Raw genomic sequence first — 12333 nt, 5'->3', positions numbered from 1 at the left:
AAAGTGCAGGTTGTCCTAAAGTTGGTGCAGGAACAATTATCGCTGGGGCACCTTCAACATTCCACCTCCCATTGGATCACTCCCATATTTGTCATAAAAAAGAAGAATGGCAACTGGAGGCTATTACAAGACCTCCAAGAGCTCAATAAAACTATGATCCTCATGGGGGCGCTACAGCCTGGGTTGCCCTCCCCAATAGCTATTCCCAGAGGCGTTCATAAAGTAGTGATTGATATAAAAGACTGCTTTTTCTCCATCCCCCTTCGTTCTGAGGATTGTGCTCATTTTGCCTTTTCTATCCCTATTTCTAATCATGCAGGTCCCAATACCCACTTTCAATGGCGTGTATTACCACAAGGAATGGAAAATAGTCCTACCTTGTGCCTGCGTTATGTGGCACAGATTATAGATCAAATAAGGATATGCCATTCAATGGCCTACATTATTCATTATATGGATGATTTGCTAGTTTCCTCAGCTAATCTATCAGAAACCCAACAGATAGCCCAAGAATTGGTTCTTGCCTTACAACAGAGAGGCTTTGTTATAGCTCCCGAAAAGATTCAAACACAGTTTTCCTTCTTGTTTCTGGGATTTCAACTAGGACCTATTACTGGCTGCACTAAAAAGTTAGCAATCAGATCACGATTGAAGACCTTAAATGATTTTCAAAAACTTTTAGGTGACATTAATTGGCTCAGACCATATCTTAAGCTGACCATGGGTGATCCTAAACCTCTCTTTGACACATTAAAAGGTAATGTTGATCCTCTTTCCTCTAGAATGTTGACCCCAGAGGCTAAAGGCTCTTTACAGTTGGTAGAGAGGGCTATTAGCCAACAATTTATAGGATATTTTGACCCATCCAAAAATCTTTATTCAATTATTTTCACACCAACAGGCCTTCTGTGGCAGAATGGGCAACCACTTATGTGGGTTCACCTACCACCCACTCACCCTAAAATACTCCCTACTTACCCTTCCCTAGTCTGCCAGGCCATATTTCTAGGGCTCAAAACAGCTATCCGCTATTTTGGCCACAATCCAGAGATAATTATTTCACCCTATTCACAAGAGCAGCTTGCTTAGCTACAACAGAGAGATGATGAATGGATTGTTTTATTATCCAGCTATCAAGGGACGTTTGATACCCACCTACCAGGAGATAAACTATTACAATTTCTCCATAACACTCCTTTTGTTTTCCTGAAAGTTATGCGATTAAAACCTATAAGAGATTCTTTAACTGTCTTTATAGATGGGTCCAAAAATGGAAGGGCTTCCTTTGTCATTAGAAATCAGGCCTCTCATATTAACACGCCCCATGCCTCTGCTCAATTATTAGAATTACAAGGTGCCCTTGAGGTATTTAAAACAGTTAATGAAAGTTTTAATCTTTATTCAGATAGCCATTATGTAGCCAAAGCCCTCCAAGTTCTTGAAGTTGTCCCCATTATACATCCTTTGTCACCAGCCTTCTAGTTATTTTTTGAGATACAACAGCATATAAGGGCTCGAACGAGCCCATTCTTTGTAGGACACATAAGGGCCAATATGAACCTACCTGGCCCTCTAAGGGGAACGATTTGGCTCATTAGTAGTATTGGCCTTCCTCACCTATTCATTTTGAGAAGCTCAGATGGCTCATTCCCTTCATCACCTAAATGCTCAAACATTAAGACTTAAATATAAAATAACTCAAGAACACACTAGACAAATTGTAAAAAGTTGTAAAAATTGTCTAACATTGCTCCCTGAGCCACATCTGGGAGTTATTTCCAGGGTCCTCACCCCCAGAGAACTTTGGCAAATGGATGTTACTCATGTTCCCTCTTTTGGAAAACTTAAACTTGTGCATGTGACTGTTTATATGTTTAGTGGATTTTTATGTGCCTCTGCACAGCCGGGAGAGGTCAAAAAAATGTTATTTCTCACATGTTATTTACCTTCTCTGTCATGGGCCAAGCCAAAATACTTAAGACAGACAATGGCCCTGGTTATACCAGTCAAAAATTTATGCAATTTTGTTCTCAACTACAGATAAAACATATTACAGGCATCCCTTTCAATGCCCAGCGTCAAGGAATTGTTGAACGTGCCAATCAAATGCTTAAAAATACCCTTTTAAAGCTCACCGCTCAGGAAACCCTTTATTCCTTTAAAGGCAATGCTAAGCTCCTATTAACCCATGCCTTGTTTGTTTTAAATTTCTTAACTCTAGATAAACAAGGGTGCTCCGCTGCTGACCACCTATGGCATCCCACAACAAATATGGATTATGCCCAAGCCCTTTGGAACGACCCCCTATCTGGGAAATGGCAGGGGCCAGACCCTGTTATCATCTGGGGAAAAGTGTCTGCCTTTATTTATAATTGTAAGAAGAGGGAGGCAGATGGCTCCCTGAAAGATTGATAAAGCCTTATCACGAATTCCAGGGTGGCTCCTGAGAAAAAAAATCTATGTTTTCTGTTTTAGAACGATGACCGGTCGCTGGACCATGGGACATCTTCTTTTCCTGTTAATAATGACACCCGGAATGGTGAGCCCCATTTGAACCCCTATCAGGTCTTCAAGTACACATGGACCATTATAAATCAAGCTGGAGATACAGTCTTCAGCAGGTCCAATGTAGGACCTCCTCTAAATGGGACCCGATGATTGTGGACATATGCAAATTGGCCCTGGGTGCTGACCCCTACTGGGGAACACCAGGCTTCTTTTGGCCCCAAACAACGGCTGTAGAAACTTCTGGTGCGGCCTTCAATGGAGAGGGTAAAAGGAATAACAAACCCAGAAAGGCTGCACTAAAGGACCAACTATATTCCCAAAATGGACGCCCTGAAGGATTCTATGTATGCCCTGGCCATCACCAGGATCGGTATTTTAATTACAAATGTCAATTTGAAAGCGACTTCTTTTGTGCCAACTGGTGTTGTGAAACCACAGGAGAGGCTTATGGGAAACTCTCCTCCTCCTGGGATCTTATAACTGTAAAAAAACAATGGCACTTATTCCACTGATGTTTCATCTTGTGATATAAATCAACCATCAAATGGTTGGTGCAACCTCATAAACATAACATTTACTCAAAATGCTGAGAAATTTGATTGGATCACATCACACCCCCCTAATTGGGGACTTTGTTTATATAAAGATAATTATGATCCCGGCCTTATATTCATGATCAAACTAACAAAGAACATCCCCAATACACATCGAGCTTCCCTAAGACCTAATCATCAATTACACAATTTTGCCCCCTCATCACCCAAGGGAGTCCCACGATCCGAGGATTCATCAACCACACAGGCTCCACATAATTCTTCCTTGACTACCTTGTTCCAACCTACCATCCCTCAGGGCTTCATGCCGTCATTCGGGTAACTCTTCCCATCCTTAATGCATCTGCCTCTGCTTTGCTCCTTAAGAAACAGGAGACTAATTCATCTAAATATGTAGAATGCTGGATATGTTTTTCGGCCTCTCTTCCATTCTATGAGGGTGTTACTGCAACCATACCATAACTATTGACAATCATTATGAGTAGTTGCTAGCCCAAATCATACCTATTTGGCATGTTCCTCAGGATTGACTACCTATATTATAATATCTGAATTTATACAGCGTCATGATTATTGTGTGCTGGTACAATTACTTCCAAGACTTAACATTCATGAGCCAGAAGACCTTTAAACTTCTGGGATGAGAACACTGATATGCCCCATAGGGAGAAGAGAGAACCTATATCAGCTATCACCCTTGCTGTCATTCTAGGATTAGGGGCAGCCGGAATGGGCACAGGCATTGCCTCCCTTGTTACCTCTCAACAGAATCGACAACAATATTATTTACTTAGTTCTGCCATTGATAAGGACCTGGCCAAACTCAGAGATGGTTTAGCCAATTTAAAAGATTCTGTCGCCTCCTTATCAGAAGTAGTATTGCAAAATAGGAGAGGACTTGATCTGCTCTTCCTACAACAGGGAGGACTTTGTGCAGTCTTAAGGGAAGAATGCTGTGTTTATGTGGATAAGACAGGACTGGTAGATGGCAGTCTGAGGAGAGTAAAGGAAAGTTTAGAGAAACGCAAAAGAGAACAAGAACAACAGGAGTCTTGGTATAAAAATTGGTTCTCCACATCCCTGTGGCTTTCCACCCTACTACTTTCTATTCTAGGACCCTTCTTAGGGTTATTGCTGTTAATCTCCTTTGGTCCCTGGGCTTTTCAATGATTAACCCACTTCATTAAATCACAAATAGATTCAACCTTGCCCAGGAGTTCTGTCTCCATACAGTACCACTAAATAGAGATTGGAGGAGCAATGGACGTGGAAGAAAGACACGATCCTTCAGAGACCGCCTTGGTACTGGCCCCGGAGAGGCTCGACTTTACTAAACTTCTAAAATAACAAGTTTCTAGGCCTCCAACCTATCACCCCTAGGCTATCTTCTTGGGGAAGAAAAAGCAGGCCCTATGTAGCCATCTTAAGGACAGGCAACTTCCTCCTCCCTCTGACCAACCTAAGATATGGGGCCTTGAGGGTGACAAGGTAACTCTATGACGGGTAAGGCTGAGGGTAGGGAGGTCGATCCTAAGACAGAGATGGCTACACACCTACTCTCCTAGCCCCCTGCCTAGGTATATTACCCCTGGCCGATATGTCTTCCAAAATAAAAGGAAAGGGGGAAATGTGGAGAGCCATCCTAAAAATATGCTTGTATCTCAGACTAAAATGGCTGCCAAAGGGCCATGAGACGAGCAAACTAGAGCCTCTCCCACGAACTTCCAGTTAAAGAAAGTTCCGAGAGAAACCGCAGAATGCTCCAGCTTTCACAAACACCAGATGTTCCCACCAGATGACATTTATCTTTTCCTGCTGAAACTTCCAGAAATATCTGCCCCCTCCCCTTGTTATGAGCCAAGTTCCTCCTCTGAAAACTATAAAAACTGTAAACGTTGCTGCATTAAACTAGACCTCAACAATTGAACCCTGCCTGGTCTCCTTCTTTCTTCCCCCTTTTGACCCTCAGGTAGCACCTCTTCAGGACCCTGAATAACTGGACCTGCTGGACAGGTCAGTCTTTATATGTTACTTAACCATTTCCTCTTACACCTTTTAATATTCTTACTTTATTCTGTGCATTTAGGGTTTTGATTATTATGTGACAGGATTTTCTTTTCTCACCTAATCTATTTAGTGTTCTGTAGACTTCTGGAATATTTATGGCCAACCCTTTCTTTAGATTGTAGACATTTTCTTCTATAATTTTGTTGAAGATATTTTCTTGTCCTTTGATCTGGCAATCTTCAACCTATTCTACTTATATTATTCTTAGATTTGCTATTTTCATTGTGTTTTGTATTTCCTGGATGTTTTGCATTTTGAGCATTTTGTACTTTGTATTTTCTTTGACAGTTTGTTCAGTATCTTCTGTGGTATCTTCTTTTCCTGAGATATTCTCTTCTATCTCTTGAATTCTGTTGGTGATGCCTGCATCTCTAGTTCCTGGTCCCTTTCCTAGTTTTTCCATTTCTAATGTTGCCTCTATTTGTAATTTCTTTATTGTTTATACTTCTACTTTTGGCCTTACACTGCTTTTTACAATCCTTTCCCCTGTTTGATGGTGATGGGAGAACTGGGTTCTGACAGTAGCACAGTATATTGGCTTCTGTTGCTTATGATTTTGTAATTGCCTCTTACCATCTGGTTATCTCTGATTTAAGTGGCCTGAGTGTCTTTGGAGCAGAAGTTCTTCTAGGAGACCAGCAGATTGTGAGGTGTTGAGAGTAGCAGACATGCTGATCTGACCCAGTGGAGGTGCAGATCAGAAGGGGAGGCAATGGTTTCTTGTTCTTGAAATGTTTGAGATGATGGTATATAAGCCTAAGATTATTCTTAACATAACATAATGTGTATTAAAATCACATGAATACATGCAAAAAGAATCAACTAGGAGAACAACAAATGCTTGAGAGTATCACTATATATATATATATATCACTATATATATACATATAGTGTCTGTCATGGGCTCTCACTTTGTGCTAGGGCCTCATGTTAAAACACTCATTTCATAGCCACTCCGACAAGCTCTAGGGCACCATTGTCCCATCACAACCTGCAGGCAGGACAGGTTGTGGAGACAAGATTTTGTGGCTGTGTTGGCAGTTGGCATCCCTGTCCCACCAGTGGAAATCTAACATAGTTACAGAAGATGGCCAATTCAGCGTCTATATCCTCTGTTACTAGGAATCTTTTCTGGGATCACCTTAATAGATTCCAGTAAGTTTCCACAGCACTAGTTGTCCACACTCCTTCCTAAATCCTCACCTATCCCAATTGTTTCTCCCTGTACTCTTTCTCTTTGACCATCCCTCCTCCTCTACCTGTTCCCTCTGGTCTCATCCCCATGCACTCCTAGTCTACCCACAAAATCTTTTTTTTCCCCTTTCTCAGGGAGATCCATGTGACCTTCCTCTTTATCTTAGACCTCTCATACTTGTCTAACTTCTGTCTGGACTAAATTACCGGCAGAAGAGGGATTGGAAAGATTATAGGATACAGAGGAGTCAAGAATACCAGGAGAACACAGCCCATATTATCAACATAAGCAGGCCTCATAAGGGCTCACAGAGGCTGAACGGACAATCACAGAGCATACATGTGTCTATGCTAGGCCCCTCTATACAATGCTATGATTGTTCAGCTTGAGTTGTTTTTTTTTTAATTGTTATTTTTGTTTTGAAATGATAATAGTAGGAGTGGAGGGATCCCTGGCATTTTTCGCCTGTCTGAACAACCATTTTTCTCCTTCTGGGTTGCTTCATTCTGCCTTGATATGAGAGTTTGTGCCTAGGCTTATTGACTCATGCTATGTTATATTCAATTAATATCCCTGGGAACCCTGCTCTTTTATGCAAGGACGCAGAAAAGTAGTGGATTTAGGGGAGAAAGAAGGTGCTAGGAAAGGTGAGACTTGGAGAAGGAAAAACAAGAGAGGCTGTGGTCAGGATTTATTATATGAGAAAAAATAAATAAAAAGAAAAGTAGACTTTATAGATACTGAAATTTGATTTTTAAATGGCCTGGAAATCATCTGATACCTTAAGAGATACATAGACTAGTGCCTTTAAGAAAATGGTTTCTCTAGAATATGACTATAAATGTCAATACAGATTTTTATTCTATGATTTTTTTCTTTTTACATACTTTAGGGTTTTTGACATTCAGTATTGACAAACACAAGTGCAACATGACAAAAATATAGATATACATCTCTGTCTTTCCATAATGTTAAGTCCTATGGAATATCAAACTCAAAGCATAGCCTAAATTTGTTGGTCGCTATTTATCTAGTAGTTCCATATACCCTTGGTAGGTGGACACGACAAACACCTGTTTCTTTTTTCTGATTTAAATCATTAGGGCCATCTCTCAGATCACATGTTACTATCACACAGTGAGTCATCTAGTCATTATATGGGTCTGTTACAATATAGCTACCGAAGTTTTAAAGAGGCAATACTATTTAAAGACTTAAAGAGTTCTAAGAGGACTTAGTGGAGGCAGTGAGAGAGAATAGATATCAGGAAATAAAAAGGAAGTCACTACAGATGATACTGGACATTTACAAACTCAGTTAGACAGCTACTGAAGGCACTGCATCTATTTAAGTCTTGGGATTAAGTTCAGTTTCAGTACCATCAAAGCCAAGGAATAAGACAGAAGGCAGGTGCATGGAGATGAAGTGGAGAGCCAGGTCTATACTAATCAATAGATGTACAGACAGATGCTTTTTAAAATGTTCAAGTTGGGCATCTTTGCTTCTGTGACTTGGCATACAGGTCCAGCCAGCTGCACAAAGATAACCCTGGTAGAAGCTCACTTGGGACACAGTTCCCCATGGTTCCACCTGCACCCAGGAGCTGGGCAGCACCTGGTGTCTGTGCACCAAACCTGACAGTGGACATCTCCCCTGCAGGAAGTCCTGCTGTTAGAGGGAGTCCCACACTTAGAGGTGAGGCGCCACAATCTTTGCTCCTGTGACTGAGCAGACAGGTCCAGCCAGATATGCAGAGAACACTTGGGACATAGCCCGCAGGGGCTACAACTGCATCCAGGAGCTGGGCAGTGCCTCCACAACCATCTGTGCACCTAGTCAACTAGGGGATAACTGCTCTGCATTGAGTCCCACTATTAGAGGTGAGGCCATTATCTCCACTCTTGCAAATGAGGGGGCTGCTGCAGTCATGAACACAGAGAACATGCAAGCTTAAGATCACTTGGGACTCAGTCTGTCAGGGCCCCACCTACACCCAGGAGATCAGCAGCCTCACAGCAATTTGTGCCATGGAAAACACAGGTACCCAGGGGTGATAAGATAGGCTTGCAGACGCACAGGAGGAATAAGCATCAGCCAGTGAGAGCAGGACCAACTAGCACAAGAGATAACTATATGGCAAAAGGCAAATGTAGGAATGTTACTAGCAGAAATCGAGGCAATATGGCACCATCTGAACCCAATTCTCCCATAACAGCAAGTCCTGGATATCCCAACACACCAGAAAAACAAGATTTGGATTTTAAGTCACAGCTTATGATGTTGATGGAGGGCTTCAAGAAGGACATACATAACTCCCTTTAGGAAATACAGGAAAAACAAGTAAACAGGAAGAAGCCCTTGAAGAACTAAAGGAAAACACAACGAAACAGGTGAAGGAATTGAACAAAACCATCCAGGATCCTAAAATGGAGGTAGAATCAATAAAGAAATCACACAGGGAAACAACTCTGGACATAAAAGAAACCTAGAAAAGAAGTCAGGAGTCATGGATCCAAACATCAACAACAGAATACAAGAGAAAGAAGAGAGAATCTCAGATGAAGAAGATACCAAAGAAAGCATTGATGCAACAGTCAAAAAAAAAAAAAAAAAAAAAAAAAGAAAGAAAGAAAAGAGGAGAAAAATGCAAAAAGCTCCTGACACAAAACATTCAGGAAATGAGACAAAACATCCAAGACAAAACGAGAAGACCAATCCTAAGGATTATAGATGTAGAAAATGTGAGGATTTCCATTTCAATGAGCCAGTATATGTCTTCAACAAAATTATAGAAGAAAACTTCCCTAAACTAAAAAAGAGATGCCCATGAACATACAAAAAGCATACAGAACTCCAAATAAATTTGACAAGAAAAGAAATTTCCCTCATCACATAATAATTAAAAGACCAAATGTACTAAACAAAGACAGAATATTAAAAGCAGTAAGGGAAAACGATCAAGTAACATGTAAAGGCAGACCTAACAAAATTACACCAGACATCTCACCAGAGATTATGAAAGCCAGAAGAGCCTGGGCAAATGTCATGCAGACCCTAAGGGAACACAAATGCCAACCCAGACTGCTATATAAAACAAATCCCTCAATTACCATGGATGGAGACACTAAGGTATTCCATGAAAAAAAACAATTTTTACAGTATATTTCCATAAATCCAGCCCTTCAAAGGGTAATGAATGGAAAACACCAACAAAAGGAGGGAAACTATGCACTAGAAAAAGCAAGAAATTAATCTTCTTTCAACAAACCCAAAAGAAGATAACCACACAAACATAAAAATTACATTAAAAATAGCATGAAGCAACAATCACTATTCCTTAATATCTCTTAACATCAATGGTCCCAATTCCCCAATAAAAAGACGTTGACTAACAGACTGGATACATAAACAGGACCCAACATTTTGCTGCACACAGGAAACATATCAGTGTCAAAGGCAAACACTGACTTTGAGTAAAAGGCTGGAAAACAGTTCTCTATGCAAATCGTACTAGGAAACAAGCTGGAATAACCATTCTAAGATCCAATAAAATACACTTTCAGCCAAACATCATCAAAAAAAGACACAGAAGAACACTTTATAGTCATGAAAGGAAAAATCTACAAAGAAGAGATCTCAATTGTGAACATCTATGCTCCAAATACAAGGGCACCTCCATTCATAAAAGAAACTTTAGTAACGTTTAAAACACAAATCACACCCCCACACAATAATTGTGGGTGACTTCAACACCCCACTCTCCTCAATAGATAGATCAGGGACACACAAACTAAACAGAGACACATTGAAACTAAAAGAAGTTTTGAACCAAATGGATTTAATACATATCTATAAAACATTTCATCCTAAATGAAAAGAATATACCTTCTCAGTATGTCATGGTATGTTCTCCAAAACTGACCACATATTCTGTCATAGAAAAGATCTCAATAAATAGAAGAAAATCAAACAAATCCCATGCCTCCTATCAGATCACTATGGAGTAAGAGTGGTCTTCAATAGCAACAAAAACAACAGAAAGCCCACATACATACGGAAGTTGAACAATGTTCTACTCAATGAAACCTTGGTCAAAAAAGAAACAAGGAAAGAAATCAGGCCATTTTAGAATTTAATAAAAATGAAGGCACAACATACCAAATGTATGGGACACAATAAAAGGAAAACTCATACCTCTGAGTGCCTCCAAAAAGAAGCTGGGGAGAGCATACATTAGCAGCTTAACAGCACACCTGAAAGCTTTAGAACAAAAAGAATCTAATACAGCCAAGATTAGTAGACAGCAAGAAATCGTCAAACTCAGGGCTGAAATCAACTAAGTAGAAACAAAAAGAACTATACAAAGTGTCAACAAAACCAGGAGTTGATTCTTTGAGAAAGTCAACAAAATAGATAAACCTTTAGCCAGACTAGCCAGAAGGCACAGAGACAGTTTCCAAATTAACAAAATCAGAAATGAAAATGGAGAAATAAGAGCAGAAACTGAGGAAATTAAAAAAATCAACAGATCTAACTACAAAAACTGTTACTAAATACAACTGGAAAATCTAGATGAAATGGACAATTTCCTAGACAGATACTATCAAAGTTTAATCAGTATCAAATAGAACATCTAAACTGTCCCATAACTCCTAAAGAAATAGAAGTGATCATTGTCTCCCAAACAAAAAAACAAAACAAAAAACAAAAAAACAAAAAACCAAAAAAACAAAAAAAACAAAAAAACAAAAAAAAACAAAAAACAAACAAACAAAACAAAACAAAACAAAAAAAAACAAAAACAAAAACAAAAAACAAACAAACAACAAAAAAAAAGCACAGGACCAGATGGTTTTAGGGCAGCATTCTATAAAACCTTCAAAGGAGACCTAACACCAATACTCTTCAAACTATTCCACAAAGTAGAAATAGAAGGAGCACTACTTAATTCTTTCATTGACGCCACAGTTCCACTTATGCCTAAATCACCCAAAGGACCAGCAAAGTTAGAGAAGTTTAGAACAATTTCCCTTATGAACATTGATGCAAATATACACAATAAAATTCTTGCCAACGAAACCCAACAACACATCAAAAACGAGCTTTCACCATGATGAAGTAGTCTTCGTTCCAAGAATGCAGGGATGGTTCAGTATATGGAAATCCATCAATATAATCCACTACATAAACAAACTCAAAGAAAAAAAATGCTCATTTTCATTAGATACTGAAAAAGCGTTTGAAAAAATCTGCATCCTTTCATGTTAAAGTTCTTGAAAAGAACAGGCTATTATAACTAGGGCTGCTATGAAAATAGTAGAGCATATGTCCTTATTACATGCTGGAGAATCCTCTGGGTATATGCCCAGAAGTGGTATTGCAGGGTCCTCTGGAAGTGTCCTGCCCAGTTTTTCTGAGGAACCATCATACTGATTTCCATAGTGGTTGAACCCGCTTGCAATCCCACCAGCAGTGGAGGAGTGTTCCTCTTTCTCCACATCCTTGCCAGCACCTGCAGTCTCCTGAGTTTTTAACCTTAGCCATTCTGACTGGTGTGAGGTGAAATCTCTGCTCACAATTGTTTTGATTTGCATTTCCCTAATGACTAATTGATGTTGAACATTTCTTAAGGTGCTTTTCTCAGCCATTCGAAGTTCTTCAGGTGAAAATTCTGTTTAGCTCTGTACCCCATTTTTAATAGGGTTATTTGGTTTTCTTGGGTCTAATTTCTTGAGTTATTTGTATATATTAGATATTACCCCTCTGTCCGATGTAGGGTTGGTGAAGATCTTTTCTCAATTTGTTGTTTGCCGTTTTGTCCAATTGACAGTATCCTTTGGATTCCAGAAGCTTTGTAATTTTATGAGGTCCCATTTGTCAATTCTTGATCTTAGAGCAAAAGCTATTGCTGTTCTGTTCAGAAACTTTTCCCCTTGCGCCCATGTCCTCAAGGGTCTTCCTCAGTTTCTTTTCTATTAGTTTCAGTGTGTCTGGCTTTATGTGGAGGTC

The 12333-nt window shown here is 39.8% G+C and overlaps 1 pseudogene; it reads left to right on the top strand.

Annotated features, from left to right (window-relative positions):
* Positions 1–2654: 2654 nt before the first annotated feature.
* Positions 2655–12333, top strand: part of LOC127683772 (polyadenylate-binding protein 1-like) — a 181432-nt pseudogene continuing 171753 nt past the window's right edge.

Source organism: Apodemus sylvaticus, chromosome 4 (genome assembly GCF_947179515.1).
Source record: "Apodemus sylvaticus chromosome 4, mApoSyl1.1, whole genome shotgun sequence".
NCBI classification, from domain to species: Eukaryota; Metazoa; Chordata; class Mammalia; order Rodentia; family Muridae; genus Apodemus; species Apodemus sylvaticus.
Note: the sequence above shows the minus strand (reverse complement) of the source record. Positions and strands in the feature narration are given on the sequence as shown.